Source organism: Bos indicus x Bos taurus, chromosome 29, assembly GCF_003369695.1.
Source record: "Bos indicus x Bos taurus breed Angus x Brahman F1 hybrid chromosome 29, Bos_hybrid_MaternalHap_v2.0, whole genome shotgun sequence".
NCBI classification, from domain to species: Eukaryota; Metazoa; Chordata; class Mammalia; order Artiodactyla; family Bovidae; genus Bos; species Bos indicus x Bos taurus.
In genome coordinates, this window is record NC_040104.1 from 33,974,709 (window position 1) to 33,994,787 (window position 20,079).

At 45.7% G+C, this 20,079-nt stretch overlaps 1 protein-coding gene across 11 annotated transcripts in view; it reads right to left on the reverse strand.

Moving 5' to 3' along the window:
• Positions 1-20,079, reverse strand: part of TENM4 (teneurin transmembrane protein 4) — a 1,822,236-nt gene that overhangs the window by 179,650 nt on the left and 1,622,507 nt on the right. The window lies entirely within an intron of this gene.

Below are 20,079 nucleotides of genomic sequence, written 5' to 3' on the forward strand. Positions count from 1 at the left end.
GAAGGAAAAAGGCTCCAAACAAGCCACTGAAGTCAGGCAGATCTGAGTCTAAATGTCAACTGGTGAGACTTACAGAAAGTCGCTGAATCTCAGTCTATTTATCTGTGGAAGGAGAAAACCGTTTGCCTTACACAAGTGTCTATATTATATAAAACTACTGTGTGTGTGTGTGTGTATAAGCACACACCTGGTACTTTGAAGGTGCTCAGGAAATACTGCTTTCTCCTGTACCTGCCGCTGCTGCTGCTAAGTCGCTTCAGTCGTGTCTGACTCTGTATGACCCCATAGACGGCAGCCCACCAGGCTTCCCCGTCCCTGGAATTCTCCAGGCAAGAACACTGGAGTGGGTTGCCATTTCCTTCTCCAATGCATGAGAGTGAAAAGTGAAAGTGAAGTTGCTCAGTCGTGTCCGACTCTTAGCGACCCCATGGACTGCAGCCCACCAGGCTTCTCCGTCCATGGGATTTTCCAGGCAAGAGTACTGGAGTGGGCTGCCATTGCCTTCTCCGTCTCCTGTACCTAGCACAGGTTTTTTTCTAACTTCATCCTAGATTAGTTCCCTGAGGGGCTTGTTAAAACATGGACTGCTGGGCCCTATCTCCAGAGTTGCAGATTTAATAGATCTGGGGTAGGGTCCCAGGTGACGCTGATGCCCATGGCCTGGGTACCACTTTGAGAACTACTGATCTCGAAGAAAGGCTGGGACTTGACACACAAGTTTATAAAAACAAGACCAGAGGACACAAAGATCTAAACTATGCAAGAATGCAAAAGAACTCGTGGACCACTTCCAAAGAGAAGGGCTTGGCCCTCCAGGAGGGAGTGTTTGAATAGCTCTTAAAGAATAGGCGGCCTTTTGAAATGCAAAGCAGTCCTGGGCAAGATGGGGCTCGGGTGAGAGCTGGATGGAGAATAATCATCTTTGCTGCTCCCACGCAGTGACCTGCTGATCATCATGCCAACTTCATGTCAAGTCTGTCTTTGGAACAAATTATTTAAGAAATCAGATTTTTTTTCCCCTAGTTTTTTAAAAGCTCAACTTGGCTGCTGGCTAGAGAGTTCCATCTAATGAGCATCACTTTGTGCTGAATTATGCTGTGATGACAGACAATGGAGGAACAGAAAAAGGCTCTGAGGAGGTGGGGGTGGGGGGAACTGTTAATTATTCTTCAATCTTTTATCCAGGCTTGTCACCAAGGTTGATACTGCTTATAAACCACACGGAAAACCAATCCCCTCCCGCTCTGTTCATGTCAGGATAGTCACGTCTGAAAATGCACAGAACTATGAAAGATGACCTAGACGCCTGCAGGTTAAAAGGTCCATGGTGGCCAGGTCTTGCTTGGAAAATGCCTGCCTGGCATCACCTGTGGCCTGAATCACTGCATCAGCCCTCCAAGGGAACTTCTGCCTCCAGCCTTGTCCCTGTCAGTCTGTCCTATACCTGGAGGCCCAAGCTGTCATCCTGAAATTGAGTCTCTTCAGGCCCCCGACAAAGACGCAGTTCCTTGGCATCTAGAGTCACTATCAGAGAGGCCTATGAACGCTTTTGTTTGCGCGGTGTTTCAAAAAATTTGAATTAGTTGCCAGAATTTTTCAAAAAGGAGAGTTCACAGAAAAATCTGAATGGTGGCTTTTCTTTAAAAAATTGGAAGATCCAGCATGGCAGAAATCTCTCTTCTCATTTAGGAGAGGCCCAAATACTGAGATCACCCCCAACCCCAGACTATAGCTTCCACACCTCTGCCACCTGCATGGGCCCCACCCGAGCCGGGAGTCTCGCTTCCAAACGTCACTCACTTGGGTACTGCCTTTATGTTGCTGCCATAGCCACACACCAGCTGTTCTCTGAGTCACTTCGTATTTTTAGACTCATTTATCTTCTGAAACAAATTTACTTAAAAAAGAAATCCAGAATAATAGTTCGAGTTACCTAATTATATTTTTTCTAGTTGACTAAAATAAAAATACAATTTTTGAAATAGAGTCTATGTACAATATAAAATAATCTTGAAAACTAAGGTCTAGGAAACACCGGGGAGGAGAAAGCCTGAGTTTTTGGAACCAAGAGTTGACTGCTCCAGTTTCCCTTCCCAGCCTAAATCCTTTGCCACAAGGTTCCTTCTCACGTCCTCTCTGGGATGCAGCCAAACTACCCCGCTCCCCTCCTCAACCCACACCCCCTTGATGACTTCACCTGCAAAGCCTTCCCCTCAACCCCCTCCACTGTCCAAGTCCTACTTAACCTTCAAAGCCCCATTTAAACACCACCTCTTTCGTGACACCTCCCCAGATCCCTCCTAGCAAGAGTGATCTTACTCTCTCTCATATGAATCCAAACACCCACTTATAGCTACTTTTTGCTTATTACCTACGGCTGTCTACCTTGCAGTCTAGTTATTTATAAGCACTGGCTAGCTCCTTTTCTCTAGTAAGCAACAAACTCCTCTAGAGGAGAGAAGGAATCCATTTCCCATCCCCTTTCTTGTCCGTATCTCCCCAGTGGCTGGCACACCGCCTTGTCCAGAGTGGCTGTTCAGTCAACACTTGCTAAATATCAAAAGGCCATGTATGGTTGACTTCACGTCCTCTGGTGTGTTTGGCCTCAAATCCTAAGGCTGGGCTGCTTCTGTGGGGCTTGGACTGTTTATTTCCTTGCTGATTTCTTCTTTTTTTTTTTCATTTATTTTCAAATTTCATTTTTATAAATTTTTCCCAGACCCATGGCCTCATTTTCATTTCTATTCCTCTGGGCCTATTCCAGATACAATACTGGGGCTTTCTACCCCTCAAAACAGCACTACCCATGTGTCTGGGGAACATTTGGTAATAAAACTTTGTGGGGCCCCCATTCTTCTTTCCTGCAAGACCTGTCAAGATGGCATCTGTGAATTATGTGCTAGAATTACTTCCATTAGGACACAACACAAAAAAATGATTATTGACAAGATGGATACATTCTCAGACTCTGGTGGATTTTTCTTTACAATAAATATAATGCATGTTGGCCAGTCATGTCATGATTGGGACACTATTTCTTTCTTATTTATCTAGTGGGTAACACTCAGTGTAATAACTTGGGTCTATATCTTTGGGCCAGAGGCCAAGTTGGAGTTCTGCTTGACACCAAATCCTATTAGAGATCATGGTAATGTAATTATATGTTCAAGCTAAATATTTTATAGCTGCTCTAGCCACCTAGATATTATCACTCCCTCAGCCCCTGGGCAGAAACTGCCCGTGGCAAAAGTAAAAGCTACATGTCTTGCAAGGAAATGAGAAATAGTTGCTGCTGTTGAAACTTTATGGAAACTTCTGGCCACCTCTGATTCTCTGGCAACAGCAGGATTTTAAGCCACCTATACACTAGGCTATGCACTTCCCTGGTGACTCAGATGCTAAAGAATCTGCCCGCAATGAGGGAGACCCAGGTTCGATCCCTGGGTCGGGAAGATGCCCTGGAGAAGGGAATGGCTACCCTCTCCAGTATTCTTACCTGGAAAATTTCATGGAAAGAGGAGCTTGGTGGGCTACAGTCCACAAGATTGCAAAAAGCTGGACATGACGGGGCAACTAACTCACACATATACTAGGCTATAACACAAATTTTAGCCCCTGTCTGGGCCTGATGTGGAGGGAAAGTCTCTCAATTTCCCTAACGAAAGAAGCACTGCAGGCCATGTGCTAGGCTGTCTGCATGCCAGAGCACTAGACCACAACCCCTGTGGCTGGCCAGCCTTCCTCCCAGGTCCCAGGTTCCTCTCACTTGTCCACTGAACTGGAGTGTGAGCACTGCCCAGATGTGGTCGGCCGGGCCCTGACTCCCAGGCTGAGTCTCCAACCCTTCTGTTCCTCAGAGCTGGATCCCACCTCTGGCATAATTTTTCAGGAGCTCCCTGACCCAGGACTGAGCACAGACCATATAATCAGACAACCTGGGTATGATTTCCAGATCTGACTCTCACCAGCTGCACATCCCTTGGAAAACCATATAAGGCCTCTGAATCCTGGTTTTCTTACTTGCCTATTTCATAGCAGGGTTGGGGGTTAATGAGATAACCCATGTAAAGCAATTAGTGGGGCTGGCAGTAAACGTCTCATCATTCTGCGTGTGTGTGTGTGAGTTGCTCAGTTGTGTCCGACTATTTGTGACCCCATGGACTGTAGCCTGCCAGGCTCCTCTGTCCATGGAATCCTCCAGGAAAGAACGCTGGAATGGGTTGCCATACCCTCCTCCAGGGGATCTTCCCAACCCAGGGATCGAACTCATGTCTCCTGTGTTTCCTGCACTGCAGGCAGGTTCTCTACCACTAGTGCCACCTGGGAAGCTCCAAATGTCTCATCATTGGGAAGTAAAATGTAACCAAGCTAAAACACGTCAAACAAAGCAAACCCATTTTTGTTCAGGCCAAGTCAGAGGCTGAGTGCCACAACAGAGCGAGCCCAGACTTGAGAGTGAGACCCCTGGCATTCTCATCCACTCTGCCTCCTCCTGTGACCGTAAGCAAGTCACTTGGCCTCTCTGTGCCCCAGTTTCCTTTTCTGAAAAATGGGCATAGTCATACAGACCTGAATTCAATTCTCCTTCCTGCTGCACCTGCAGGTATGTGCACTTTATACCAACAGGACAAGAGGAACCTGGACCTCACCTTGGGGTAGCAGCAGTCCCTGCGCTAACGTCGCCTCTGCACAGGACGGGCTGATCAGGTTAGGACACAGTTATGTTTCTCCCACCTGCATGGCACTGCAGCCTATGGGATGCACCCACGTGGGGGAACGGGGCGCTGAATTCTCTCTTCCTTTCAGCTTATACCTCCAAAGTATGGATGCACACCCCACAGAAAGCATGCCCACTTTCTGTGAAAGATGAGTTGTAAGGGTCTGGTCTCCCCTAGAACCCTAGAGGTATTTCCTGGGAACCCCTCACTTCTTCCCCCTGCTATTCCTCACTCTGAGGACCCTGGCCGTGCCCACAACAGAGGAGGCCTACTCTGCAGACTGGCGTGATCCATTGCTCTAGCCTCGGTGTGAGTCTAGTGACCAAAGGCAGGATGTGTGGACACACACGTGTACAGACACACACATTGCATGTGCAAGTCCACACAAGAAGCGGCAGGAGCCGCACCTGCTCTCTGTTAACCTGAAGGGGCTGAGGGCTGGGTCTAGAGGCTTCCAAAGGAGGGAGTGGAAGCAGCCATAAGAGATCATCACCCTCCCAGGGCACAGACTCCCTCTGCTGTCTCCCGCCTCCTTCTGGGGTCGGGGTACAAGGCCCCCTGAGCCCGAGTCCTGTGCCTGTGGAGGCTGCACCTCTGGCTGCAGAGCCCTCTGTCGCTCGGCCCTCCCCTCCTTCCTGGTGGCTGGCCAGGGGGACACCGGCGCGTGTCCTCTCCAGAGCAGTCTGCTTTGAGGGGGCGGCTGCTCTAGCCAGCTGATGCTTTGGGAGGCTGAGGGAGAGCAGCTTTAATTCACGAGGGCTGACTGTAATTAGCCTTCCATCCCAGACCCTGGGGAAATCCCAACCTTCACACTCAACTGCCCGGACAGCAGCTGAAGAGAAAGACATTGAGCAGAGAACACTCTCAAGGGCATCCTCTGAGAGTCCAAGATGGGCTAGCGCAGCGGTCCCCAACCTAATTGGCACCAGGGACCAGTTTTGCGGAAGACGGTTTTTCCACGGACCAGAGAGGGGGCTGTGGATGGTTTCAGGAGGCTTCAAGCGCATTACGTTTATTGGTACCTCATTTCTATTGTGATGATATCAGCTCCACTTCAGATCATCAGGCATTAGATCCTGGAGGTGGGGGACCCTGGGCTACAGGACTTGGCCTCTCTCTTTCACATCTAAGCTTCTTAGATTTCAAGTACAGATACAGCTTTTTAATAATAAATAAATTTAGACACTTAAGGTAACAATACTAACACTAGTCCTCACCACCACCCTTTGAGTCCTACTATGTGCTAGGCATGGCCATAAGCATGCTAATCTCATACATTATATATTGTTCTCATTCCTATCCAAAGGAGGGCAATGCCAAAGAATGTTCAAATTACCACACAACTGTGTTCATGTCATATGCTAGCAAGGTAATGCTCAAAATCCTTCAAGCCAGGCTTCAACAAGTCATGAACTGAGAACTTCCAGATGTACCAGCTGGATTTAAAAAGGCAGAGGAACCCAGAGGTCAAATTGCCAACATCCGTTGGATCACAGAAAAAGCAAGGGAATTCCAGAAAAAAACACCTATTTTGCTTCATTTACTATGGTAAAGCCTTTGACTGTGTGGAACACAACAAACTGTGGACAATTCTTCAAGAGATAGGAATACCAGCCCACCTTACCTGCCTCCTGAAAAACCTGTATGCAGGTCAAGAAGCAACAGTTAGAACGGGATATGGAACAATGGACTAGTTCAAAGTAGGGAAAGGAGTACATCAAGGCTGATTATCGTCACTTTGCTTATTTAATTCATATTCAGAATACATCATGTGAAATGCCAGGCTGGATGAATCATAAGCTGGAATCAAGATTGCTGGGAGAAATATCGATAACTTCAGATATGAAGACGACACCATCCTAATGGCAGAAAGCGAAGAGGAACTAAAAAGCCTCCTGATGAAGATGAAAGAGGAGAGTGAAAAAGCTGGCTTAAAATTCAACATTGAAAAAATGAAGATTATGGCATCCGGTCCCATCACTTCACAAAAAGTAGATGGTGAAAAAATGGAAAGAGTGACAAATTTTATTTTATTGAGCTCCAAAATCACTGTGAACGGCACCTGCAGTCCTGAAATTAAAAGATGTTTGGTCCTTGGAAGAAAAGCTGTGACAAATATAGACAGAGTATTAAAAAGCAGAGACATACATCACTTTACTGACAAAGGTCCATATAGTCAAAGCTATGGTTTTTTCCCAGTAGTCATGTATGGATGTGAGAGTTGAACCACAAAGAAGGTTGAATGCCCAAGAATTAATGCTTTCGAATTGTGGTGCTGGAGAAGACTCTTGAGAGTTCCTCAGACAGCGAGGAGATCCAACCAGTCAGTCCTAAAAGAAATTAGTCCTGAATATTCATTGGAAGGACTGATGCTGAAGCTGAAACCCCAATACTTTGGCTACCAGATGCAAAGAACCAACTCATTAGAAAAGACCATGATGCTGGGAAAGATTAAAGGCAGGTGGAAAAGGGGACGACAGAGGATGAAGTGGTTGGATGGCATCACCGACTCAATGGACACAAGTTTGAGCAAACTCCAGGAGATAATGAAGGACAGGGAATACTGGCATGCTGCAGTCCATGGAGTTGCAAAGAGTCGCGCATGACTGAGCAACTGAACAACAACAATATCTCATTTAATTCTTATCCTAAGACGAGTAAGAGACTGGTATCATTATCCCAATTTTTCAGATGAGAAAAGGGAGGCTGAGAGAAGTGAGATGCCTTGCCCAAGAATGCAGAGCCCAAAACTGTTAGGTCTCCCAAACAAGTAGTTACTGAAAACCTGCTACGTGCCAGTTGCTAGAAATTAATTGGTTCAACTGCTCCCCTCTCCACCCCTTTTCTCATGCTGTTCCAGCTATTGTGTGGTTCAGGTGAAACTGCACTGCAGTTGTCTGCACACCTGTCTCTTCCAGTGCGATCACAACTTGGAGTGCCAAGGTGGGGTCTAAGCTCCTTTGGAGCTCTAGCACCCAGTTCACGGCTCCGCGAAGGGCAAAGGCTTGATAAGTGGTTAGAGGAGATAGAATGAAGGCACAACCTCTGTCCTCATTTGATCCAGGTGACAAGAAGATGGGTGACCATGTGGTAAGTGCCTGCAATGGACAAATGTGTAAAGCCCATTGGAGGAGGCAGCAACACCTCTGGGCCCCTCATGAAGCACTGCAGCTCAGCTCCGAGGGCTGGGCAGACAGTCTGCAGGCAGAGATGGGCTCTGGGATTATTTAGAAAGAGAGGAATGCATTCAAAGGCAGGTGTTTTCAAGATCAGGTGGAGCAGCAGGGCTGAAACGTATGATGAGTGGCGGAACTGAGGCCCTGAAGGGCCGTCAGCTGATGGATGCCGATTACGGGGACCAGAGAGACGCCCCACAGTCCAAGCTGCAGGCCTGGAGGAGCTTTACTCTGGGCAACTCAAAGGGCCGGCTGGTGTTGGCATTTCTCCTCTCAAACTTATCCTCCCAACCATCACACCGTATGGAAAGGTTGGTCTATTTCTTCTAGAATTTACTCTAATATTTCTAAATACTGTGCTTATACAGCTAGTTTTGACTTATATTTGATGTCGTCTCCTACTACTGTTACCCACTACTTCTGTCCAGTATGCTATGCTATGCTATGCTAAGTCACTTCAGTCGTATCCGACTCTGTGTGACCCCAGAGATGGCAGCCCACCAGGCTCCCCCATCCCCGGGATTCTCCAGGCAAGAACACTGGAGTGGGTTGCCATTTCCTTCTCCAATGCATGAAAGTGAAAAGTGAAAGTGAAGTTGCTCAGTCATGCCTGACTCTTAGCAACCCCATGGACTGCAGCCTACCAGGCTCCCCTGTCCCTGGGATTCTCCAGGCAAGAACACTGGAGTGGGTTGCCATTTCCTTCTCCAATGCATGAAAGTGAAAAGAGAAAGTGAAGTCGCTCAGTCGTGTCCGACTCCTAGCGACCCCATGGACTGCAGCCCACCAGGCTCCTCCATCCACAGGATTTTCCAGGCAAGTGTACGGGAGTGGGGTGCCATTGCCTTCTCCGTCTGTCCAGTATAATCTGATGGAAAAAGCATTATTTCTTGCTGTCTTAATTTTCTGTGTTCTTATTAATGATTCCGTTCACATTAGGCAAGGAACTAAAGTGAAAGTCACTCAGCTGGGTCTGACTCTTTGTGACCCCGTGGACTATATAGTCCATGGAATTCTCCAGGCCAGAATCCTGAAGTGGGTAGCCTTGCCCTTCTCCAGGGGATCTCCCCAACTCAGGGATCGAACCCAGGTCTCCCGCACTGCAGGCAGATTCTTTAACTCAGAAACTGAGTTTCCCATGTGGTCAAACACACTGCATAGTCAGTTGGGTCCACTGTTTTCTTTCTGCCTGGAGACATCCCTCCTGGAGCCCTGTGCCCCGCTGTGGTCTGGCCTGTGTGTGTTAGGCCTGAAACATACCCATCACTCTGGGACTTCTCTCTCATTCACTGAGCCCCTTGCTTCCTGTCCTGCTCTTTATTATTTTGGTGGAGTGCATTTTCTAGAAGCTTCCTGAGAAAAGGTGGACAGGAGGTAAGGTTTTAGGACCATGCATGGCTTAACAATCTTTACCCCAACACTGGATTGGTGTTCTGATGGACTGTGTGAGATGAGGGAGGGAACCGCAGGGTCTCGCTGCTTGTGGTCTAGCTGCTCATGTCAGATGAACGCGTGTCCAGCCATGCTTGGCACCGGGCCTCACCCCTATCCTCTGCAGCAGCTGGTGCCTTGGTCCTGAGGTTTCCTGGGGCCCTGCTCCTCACTGACATCTCAGCAGACGCTCAGTATTCAGCTTTCCCCACACTGCTGACTCAACCTGCTCTCTGTTTTCCAAAAGCCTGCTGACATCTCTTGAAGGCTACCATCTCCTATTTTTTTTTTTTGTCTTTGGGGGTTTGTTCCTTTGTTTGTTTGAAGCCATTGTCCTTACCACGGTGGGACTCCAGGAGGGAGTTAAATGTGACACTCAACCACAGGTTCTTCTCAACAGAATCTGAATTATTTTCTAGTCCCTTCTTCCTGAAGCTTTCCCCCTCCTACACCTCTGGAGATAGTACACCTCAGATTTCTGCCACTCTACTCACTCACCCCGTCCCCTCCACTTGCCTGTTCTGACTCTTCCTCCAACCACTAAATGCTGGTGGTCCTCAGGCATCTGTCTTAAATCCTCATCCTTTCTCATCACTTGCCACTCACCTTGCTCTCCCCCTGTTTGATTCTTTGAGGTCTCAGCTTAGATGTTGTGTACTCAAAAGCAGCCTTCCCTGCCCCCACCTTCCATTAGGCTCGCTCCCCTGGGCAAGTGCTGCCCATGATCTCACCCTTGGTCTTCATAACTCATCAGGTCCCAAGCGCATCAGTGTCCTCCTCCCTGCTGCCTGAGGGAGCCTCCCAGCTCCCTGTCTGCCGTGTTCACAGCTGTCAGCACTGCCCAAGCAGAGTGCATGGCATATAGAAGGTGGGTAAGAAACATACTGGATGAATGCGTGCTTACAAGGATAAATGGATGCACGGGTCAATCAATCAAACAGGAGCACTGGATTCAAACCCAGGCTTGTCCATATACAGCCTGTGTGATCTTGGACCAAGAAAAGAGTCTAAAAGAGCTTGAACTTCTGAACCTCAGCTGCTGCTTCTACTATACAATAGGGACAATAATTCGAGTGCCATCCTGCCTCACTGGGTTGTAAAGATCAAAATAAGGCTGGAAAAACTGTATGTCATCATGCTCAGTAAGCTAGAAGTCCTCCACGACGTAAGGGATTATTACTGTCACAGGAAACTTTGCTACACAGAAAATTCTTGTCTGCTTTGCGTATAGAGGGTGTAGGAAACAACAGCGGGCTCAGGTTTCTAAATCTCAGGATTCCAGAATCCACTTTCTTTCTTGAAGTGAATCCCACTAAACCCTCTCCAGGATCCTCTAACTCTAGGCATTCAGGATGGAGGGACCACCTGGGGTCTTGTCTTTCACTTCAAGCAAAGCTGATTTAGAAGACTGGGATGCCTTCACGGTTAATGGTTTTAACTTAATGCATTCTTTAAAAAGCAGAAACAGAAAACAGTGAAAATATTTACATACACACAGGTGCGTAATAGAGACCTGAAGACACACGTGTCCTGACACCTGCAGGGCTTAGAAATGACACTGGCCCCAGATTTAGTTCAACTCAAGTGCTTTTTCTGGCACTCAAATTTGCCCATTTTATCACTTGTATCAACCAGGGAGAGGAGGAAACTTTTAGAAAACTCTGGGGCTTAGAGTCTATAACAGAGACAAAAGTCTCTTCTTTCACAGCCCCATTGACTACTGCTTTGAAATAACGCATTAGGCTCAGTTTAAAAGTGCACCAGACTCCAAAGGCTACCCTGACAGACACTGCGATCGACACCCTCTAAATGTCACACTGATACTGCGCAGGGCCCCCTGGGGCTCCAGGGCACAAAGACTTTATGTGCCCCTCATTGCATTGATTATGGGAAACAGCCTTCATTCAGCCTCCATGACCTTCCCTGAGTTCCAAGGGGCAGATTCAAGCAGTTGTTAATTAGGGAAGGGAGGGGATACAGGACTGAGGAGAAATAAAACACTTAAGAGCAGACATGGGGCAAGGTCCTGGGTCCCCATCGACGGACACACACCACAATATCTTTGAGCTGTTTTGCAGATGCTGAAACCCCCTCCAGGTGGGAGAAGTTAACAGTTAGCGATGGTAGGCTGCCCACAAGCATGGAGACCCCAGACCCGTTGGACCTGAAGGTTGATGATGCTGACTCCTACTCACCTCACCGCCAGCCCATCAGAAAATGTCCAGGAGCTCATCACGCCCTTCTTGAACAACTACTATAAGTTTTCTTGCTGTCTTCCCCAAGTGGGGACTCACAGTTTTCAGGGCATTAGCCCACTGTGGCCCCCTTTGCCCGGCAAAGTAAAAAGGCTGTCCTTTTCCACTTCACCCAGAACACTGCCTCTGAGATTTGATTTGGCACCAGTGTACAGAGAAGCTGAGCTTTCAGCATAAGGAGTACGTCAAGGCTGTATATTGTCACCCTACTTATTTAACTTATATGCAGAGTACATCATGAGAAATGCTGGGCTGGAGAAAGCACAAAATAGGATCAAGATTGCAGGGAGAAATATCAATAACCTCAGATATGCAGATGACACCACCCTTATGGCAGAAAGTGAAGAGGAACTAAAAAGCCTCTTGATGAAAGTCAAAGAGGAGAGTGAAAAAGTTGGCTTAAAGCTCAACATTCAGAAAACAAAGATCATGGCATCCGGTCCCATCACTTCTTGGCAAATAGATGGAGAAACAGTGGAAACAGTGTCAGACTTTATTTTTTTGGGCTCCAAAATCACTGCAGATGGTGACTGCAGCCATGAAATTAAAAGACGCTTACTCCTTGGGAGAAAAGTTATGACCAACTTAGACAGCATATTAAAAAGCAGAGACGTTACTTTGCCAACAAAGGTCCATCTAGTCAAGGCTATGGTTTTTCCAGTGGTCATGTATAGATGTGAGAGTTCGACTATGAAGAAAGCTGAGTGCCGAAGAACTGATGCTTTTGAACTATGATGTTGGAGAAGACTCTTGAGAGTCCCTTGGACTGCAAGGAGATCCAACCAGTCCATCCTAAAGGAAATCAGTCCTGAATATTCATTGGAAGGACTGATGCTGAAGCTGAAACTCCAATACTTTGGCCACCTGATGTGAATAACTGACTCATTCGAAAAAACCCTGATGCTGGGAAAGATTGAAGGCATGAGGAGAAGGGGATGACAGAAGATGAGATGGTTGGAAGGCATCACGGACTCAATGGACATGACTTTGAGTAAACCCTGGGAGTTGGTGATGGACAGGGAGGCCTGGCATGCTGCAGCCCATGGGGTCACAGTCGGACAGGACTGAGCAACTGAACTGTTACTGTGTTGGTTCCAAATCAGGAAGTAGGCAGGTGGCAATAGCTGTGGTCTCAGTGTTGAAAGACTTGAGTTCAAGTCCAAATTCTGCTGCTAAACTGTGGTGGTGGCTTAGTCACTAAGTCGTGTCTGACTCTTGGAACTCCATGGGCTGTAGCCAGCCAGGCTCCTCCATCCATGGGATTTTCCCAGCAAGAGTAATGGAGTGGGTTTCCTTTTTCTTCTCCAGGGGAATCTTCCCAACCCAGGAATTGAACCTAGGTCTCCTGCACTGCAGGCAGACTGAGCTACCAGGATTAGCCAAACTGCACTGTTACTAATATATGTGTTCATTTTGTAAACATAACTTCCATGTCTAATTTGTGGGGCTGAAAATTACAAGCATTTCCCCATGTTTCATAGTCTTGATAATTTTTAATGGCTGAATAATATTAAGTGAATACTGCATAATTTTCTTATATGTTTTCTTATTATTAGACATTGGATTTTCTCCTAAATTTTCACAATTGTAAGCAGTGCTGAGACAAGAAAGCCATTTTTTCCCTAGTCTTCTAAGAAAGACTCTCAGAAGTTGAAAATAGGACTATTTTTATGATTTAATACGAAACCTTCATATGCTTTTCCAAAGGGTTGTACTGATTTACCATGAAGGTAGTAATATAAGTGGGCACAGTTTCATTGCAGTCCTTTTGGGGCTGGGTATTAACTTATTTGGGGGATTTCCTAATTTATTAGGTAAAAAAGATGCAAAATTATTTTAATTTGCCCTTTTTAGATTACTAATTAGGTTAAAAATATTTCACATATGTTGATAGTATACTACTGGGTGGCCAAAAAGTTCATTTGGGTTTTTCTCGACCATATTATAGAAAAACCCAAGAGAACTATCTAAACAATCCAACATATATTTTTGGAAGCTTTCCTACAGGAGTTTTAGCCATATATCTATGAAATCATAATTTTTTCATAGCATATGCATCTTAATATATATACATATTAACCCTTCCTTGGTCTCTCATTTTTACTGCAAGTATTTCCCCATTTTTCTTCTTATATTGAGGTCTTATAACACATATAGAAGTTTTACATTTTTATGTGAACATTTGCTAGTCTTTTTCCTTTGTGATTTCTTCACTGACTTTTTAAGCTTAGAAGTCCTTCTTAAGCCAGAGATATGCAAATATTGGGTTTTACCCTCTTTGAGTTTGACTTTTAAATATTTACCTCTTTAATCCATCTGGAATTTATTTTGGCATATGGTGTGAGATGAAGTCTGAATCAGAGGGTAAAAACTCAAATTCTTCCCAGGGTCCAGGCAGGTAAGTTAAAGAAGTAAAGCAGGTCAGGCAGAAGAGAAAGAGGGAAGTGGAGACTGGGGTGGAAAGACAGTATTTGAGGGGCAGAGGCTTGTTCCTGCAGGAGTTTTGGCCTTCTAACTTTTCAAGGTAAGCCATAAACCTATAGTTTCACAGGATATCATCCAAATTTTAAATCCTGAGCCAACACTGCAGATAAAAATCTTCTTCTGGGTCTACTGAGCATGTCCATCCCTTTAAACGCCACTTGGTAGCCTCTGGTTGAAACTGATATTTTTTTAAAGTTATTCCAACAACATTAATTGACCAAGCATTTCCTTCTCCATTAATTTGAAGTTCTTTTGTTTTTTTGTTTTTTTCCTCGCACACTAAAATTTTACATATAACTGGTACTATTTCTAGGCAATTTTATTTCACAAATCTGTTCGACTCCTAAGATCTTTTATTTTAGATTTAGGGCATGTTAATATCTCTAAAGATGAGTGCCCTTTCATTATTCTTTTTGGAATCTCTTTCATACTCTCATCTGTTTTTTATTCCAGGTGAAGTCTTAAACCCTTCAATCAAATCTCCCAAATTCCCTTTAGGATTCTGTTTGGCATTTCATTAAGCCTATAAATTGACAGATTTAGAGTAGTTCACCTTCTCATCTAGGAACATGTTATATTTCCTAATTATTCATGTCCTGTTTTATAGCCCTCAATAGAATTTCACAGTTTTTGTCACATAGGTCACATATAATTCTCATTAAGATGATGTTTTAATTTTTATTGATTTTTTTTGACTGGGACATTTTTCATTATATTTCATAACTGGTTATGGCAAGTATATGGGAAATCTATTGACTTTTGAAAAGCTTTTTTGTACCCCAGTTGCTGCTGCTGCTGCTGCTGCTAAGTCGCTTCAGTCGTGTCCGACTCTGTGCGACCCCACAGATGGCAGCCCAGCAGGCTCCCCCGTCCCTGGGATTCTCCAGGCAAGAACACTGGAGTGGGTTGCCATTTCCTTCTCCAGTGCATGAAAGTGAAAAGTGAAAGTGAAAAGTGAAAGTGAAGTCGCTCAGTCATGTCTGACTTTTAGCGACCCCATGGACCGCAGTGCACCAGGCTCCTCTGTCCATGGGATTCTCCAGGCAAGAGTACCGGAGTGGGGTGCCATTGCCTTCTCTGGTACCCCAGTTACAAACTCTGAATTCTTATTAGTTTTTTGACTGATGTTCTTGTATTCTTTGGGAACACAAACACACCCTTTACAAATAATGAGAGCTTTGTCTTTGTCTCTTTTTTCTGTTTTTATTTTCATTGCAATTTCCTTTTATTATTATTTCTGGTTCTTAGTGTCATTTTCTCAGCTTTTAGGATGATGATTTCTGTTTCTCCCTACACCTGCTATATCTTTCATAGGTCTCTTTCTTGTTATTTTTTTTTAATTTTATTTTATTTTTAAACTTTACATAATTGTATTAGTTTTGCCAAATATCAAAATGAATCCGCCACAGGTATACATGTGTTCCCCATCCTGAACCCTCCTCCTCCCCCCTCCCCATACCATCCCTCTGGGTCATCCCAGTGCACCAGCCCCAAGCATCCAGTATCGTGCATTGAACCTGGACTGGCATCTCGTTTCATACATGGTATTTTACATGTTTCAATGCCATTCTCCCAAATCTTCCCACCTTCTCCCTCTCCCACAGAGTCCATAAGACTGTTCTATACATCAGTGTCTCTTTTGCTGTCTCGTACACAGGGTTATTGTCACCCTCTTTCTAAATTCCATATATATGCGTTAGTATACTGTATTGGTGTTTTTCCTTCTGGCTTACTTCACTCTGTATAATAGGCTCCAGTTTCATCCACCTCATTAGAACTGATTCAAATGTATTCTTTTTAATGGCTGAGTAATACTCCATTGTGTATATGTACCATAGCTTTCTTATCCATTCACCTGCTGATGGACATCTAGGTTGCTTCCATCACTTAAGCCAGAACTTCTAAAATAATGCTAATAGATATGCCCTTATTACTAGCTTTAAAAGGAATCTGTCTAATATTTAACAAGGAAGCACTGACTTTTGATGTGAAATCAATGTTCTTTATTACACTAAGTATTTTTTTTTTTTGTCTTTCTTTTTTTAATATCATTATGACTTAGTATCATGATCAGGGGTATTTTTATCATTTATTGAACACAAAAGGCAAACCTCAGCACAGTGTATTCAAAAAGTGTTGGAAATTTGCAAAGTAAGTGTGAATGAAATATACATGGATCTGAATCTTAGCTCTGATTCTAGGTGACCTTGAACGCAATCTGCTGCCTCATCTGGAAAATGGGGATAATGACTCTGATGGCACAGGTGGGTTCAGTTCAGTTCAGTTGCTCAGTTGTGTTCAACTCTTTGTGACCCCATGGACTGCAGCACACCAGGCTTCCCTGTCTATCACCAGCTCCCGGAGTTTACTCAAACTCATGTCCACTGAGTCGGTGATGCCATCCAACCATCTCATCCTGTCATCCCCTTCTCCTCGCACCTTCAATCCTTCCCAGCATTGGGGGCTTTTCCAATGAGTCAGTTCTTCACATCAGGTGGCCAAAGTATTGGAGTTTCAGCTTTAGCATCAGTCCTTCCAATATTTAGGACTGATTTCCTTTAGGATCGACTGGTTTGATCTCCTTGCAGTCCAACGGATAGGTGGGTTATGGGAATTAAAATGAGTTAATGCAAATAAACTGTGCTTAGTGTACTACCTGGCACCTATGAAAACTTCAGAGAGATTCACTTTCCCCCTCAGTCATTTAAAAGACTGAGACACAGTGGCACAATTTCCCAAATGAAAGCTTCCTAAGGAATGGCTTGCATTTGTAGGGTTGAGAAAACTCAAACTCTATTTGTGAAAAATGTCACCCTAGTGCCGAGGACTTTTTCTCACTTTTCTAAAATATACCGCCTATTCCTTGCACTCGTGCATGGATTCCTTGGCCTATGACACAAATGAAAATAAAAAATGTGGCTGACATGTAATGTGAACCAGGAATGAAACAAACCGTGCTTCTATTAGCCCTGAACACGAATGCCGCTCAGATAAAGGCATGAACAAGCAGCTACTCAAAGTGAAACCAGATGTGCAGAGGTTTCTGGCCTGCACTTTTTTTTATAACCCTTCATATAACACTCACAGTCCTGTCATTTCAACAGAAGGTCCTCTGCTCTGTTTAAGCAGCAAGAAACCCTCCCAAACCTCTGTTAGATTTGCATTCACTTAAGCCTGTGCTTGACTGTGGAGAAAAGAGAGCTCCTTCCCTCAGGAGAGAGCCTTAGGTGCAAAGTATTTGGCCCAGACGAACACTAAGACCTAACAACACACACACGCTGCACTGTCCTTCGAGCGGAGCCTCCGCTGCTTACTTGTTGCCACAGGAAATGGGACCCAAGCAAAGTGTAGAGAAGCCTGTGCAGAAAGAGTGTAGATTTGGAGTCTGATTGTTCTAGATTCAAACCCTCGCCCTGCCCTTACTCCTGTGTGACTGTGGGCAACTTCTCTGGACCTTATTTCTTCATCTATGCTAAGCAAATCATTTCTCCTGCTTCCCTGAGATTGTCACAAAATTTAAGTTAGATAATGCATGTACCACACACAGCTCCCTCCCGGAACCCTGTAAGCACTGAAAACTATTAGTGACTATTATTGCCAATAACAATGACATACCCTTGTATAGCACGGATAATGAGGCGCACCCTGTTCTTGGTATTTAACAAATATTGTTTCTTCTGAGAGTATTAGTGGGTATTAATATTATCACCGTTTGTCAGATAAGGAAACTGAGGCACTGATGGGTTATGAATCCTGCCCAGGGTCACACTGCTAAATGTGGATGCAAGCAAGGCTGTCTGGCTTCAGATCCGATCTCTAACCACTAAGCCACGCTCCCTCCTCGTTCCTGCTCTGTGATACAATATAGCCGATTTGATGCAGTGCCACCGCGAGGCTGCATTGGCATGGAAGGGAACACACACAGCGCAGGCCAGAGAGGGCTTCCCGCCCTGCCCTCCACTACGCTCCACCTGCAGCCTTGTCTCGTCTTCACGGCCCTCTCCTTCCCACCGGAAGAGGCGTGTCTCCGCCTCTTCTCGGATGAGCCTTCTGCGTCTGCCGTCCGTTCGGTGCCTCCTGCCCCGCTTCCTTCCTTCATCATCTCCCCTCTCTCCTGAGCCTCCCACCTTCTCCCCTGGCTCCTTTCCCGCAGCTGACAACACGTGCAGGGCTCCCCCCGCCTTGTGTAAACCTTGCCTTGAACCTGCCTCCTCCTCAGGTTACTCCCATCCGTCTCCTTCCCCGCTCTGTCTAGAAGAGGTCGTTTCTCCTCCACGCCGCTCGCTCGCTCCTGAACTCGCGGTGACCCTGCTTTTACCTGCACGGGGGTGGAAACGCTCCCACTGAAATTCCCAGTGACCCCCAAGGGACCGGTTTGCTGTCATCAGCTCCCCAACTTTTCTGGAAGGCAAAGCTCTGTGTCTCTCTCTTCGCCGCCCACCCGCTCAGTGTTGGGGTCCATGCTAAACTCCCTTCTCCTCAGGCCTCTGCCTTCTCATATTCACACCAAGGCACCTGTGGGGTCCATGTTTCTGGGTCAGGGGTGCCCCAAGTCAACACCTATTTATTTATCTGACCACTGGCCAACTGCAAACTGACCCCCACTTGGAAATTCTATGAGCAGCTCCAATCTACTGTGCACTGACCATGTTCCCACTTCTTCTCCCAACAAGCTCACATCCCCTTTTTATTTCCTAATTTAACTGACGGTATCACTAGGTACCTATTCTCCAAGGCTGACACTTCCTGCCTCTCCCTGACAGTAAAGTAGTCAAGAAAACTAGTCCATCAGTTCAGTTCAGTTCAGTTCAGTCGCTCAGTCGTGTCCGACTCTTTGCGACCCCATGAATCGCAGCACACCAGGCCTCCCTGTCCATTACCAACTCCTGGAGTTCACTGAGACTCACGTCCATCGAGTCAGTGACGCCATCCAGCCATCTCATCCTCTGTCGTCCCCTTCTCCTCCTGCCCCCAATCCCTCCCAGCATCAGAATCTTTTCCAATGAGTCAACTCTTCGCATGAGGTGGCCAAAGTACTGGAGTTTCAGCTTTGGCATCATTCCTTCCAAAGAAATCCCAGGGCTGATCTCCTTCAGAATGGACTGGTTGGATCTCCTTGCAGTCCAAGGGACTCTCAAGAGTCTTCTCCAACACCACAGTTCAAAAACATCAACTTTCTTCACAGTCCAACTATCACATCCATAAATGACCACAGGAAAAACCATAGCCTTGACTAGACGGACCTTTGTTGGCAAAGTAATGTCTCTGCTTTTCAATATGCTATCTAGGTTGGTCATATCTTTTCTTCCAAGGAGTAAGCGTCTTTTAATTTCATGGCTGCAGTCACCATCTGCAGTGATTTTGGAGCCCAAAAAAATAAAGTCTGACACTGTTTCCACTGTTTCCCCATCTATTTTCCATGAAGTGATGGGACCGGATGCCATGATCTTCGTTTTCTGAATGTTGAGTTTTAAGCCAACTTTTTCACTCTCCTCTTTCACCTTCATCAAGAGGTTTTTAGTTCCTCTTCACTTTCTGACATAAGGGTGGTGTCATCTGCATATCTGAGGTTATTGATATTTCTCCCGGCAATCTTGATTCCAGCTTGTGTGTCTTCCAGCCCATAACGTCCCTTAATATATCCTTTCTTTTATATAATACAGAGGCATTTGGCCCAATTCAGGCCCTACTCTCTCATCTAACCGTACTGGATACTGAAACAGTCTTCCAATTTGTCTCCCTACTTTTAGCCTGAGAAAATAACCCATTTGTATATACCACCGCCACAGAGATGGCTCCATGGCACAAATTAAGTTACATCTTTGCTTACAAACTATCTCGTGCTTCTCACTGCCTTCAAAAATCAGACTTTCAAACCGGTCTAAAAAGTTCTTTCCAGGTTGGGCCTGAACTCATTTTCGAGGCTCCAGGCACCATCCCATCCATGCCCTCTGCCCACCTCCAGTGCATACACCAGGCCCTCTCACGACAAAGGCCTGAGTGACAGAGAACAAG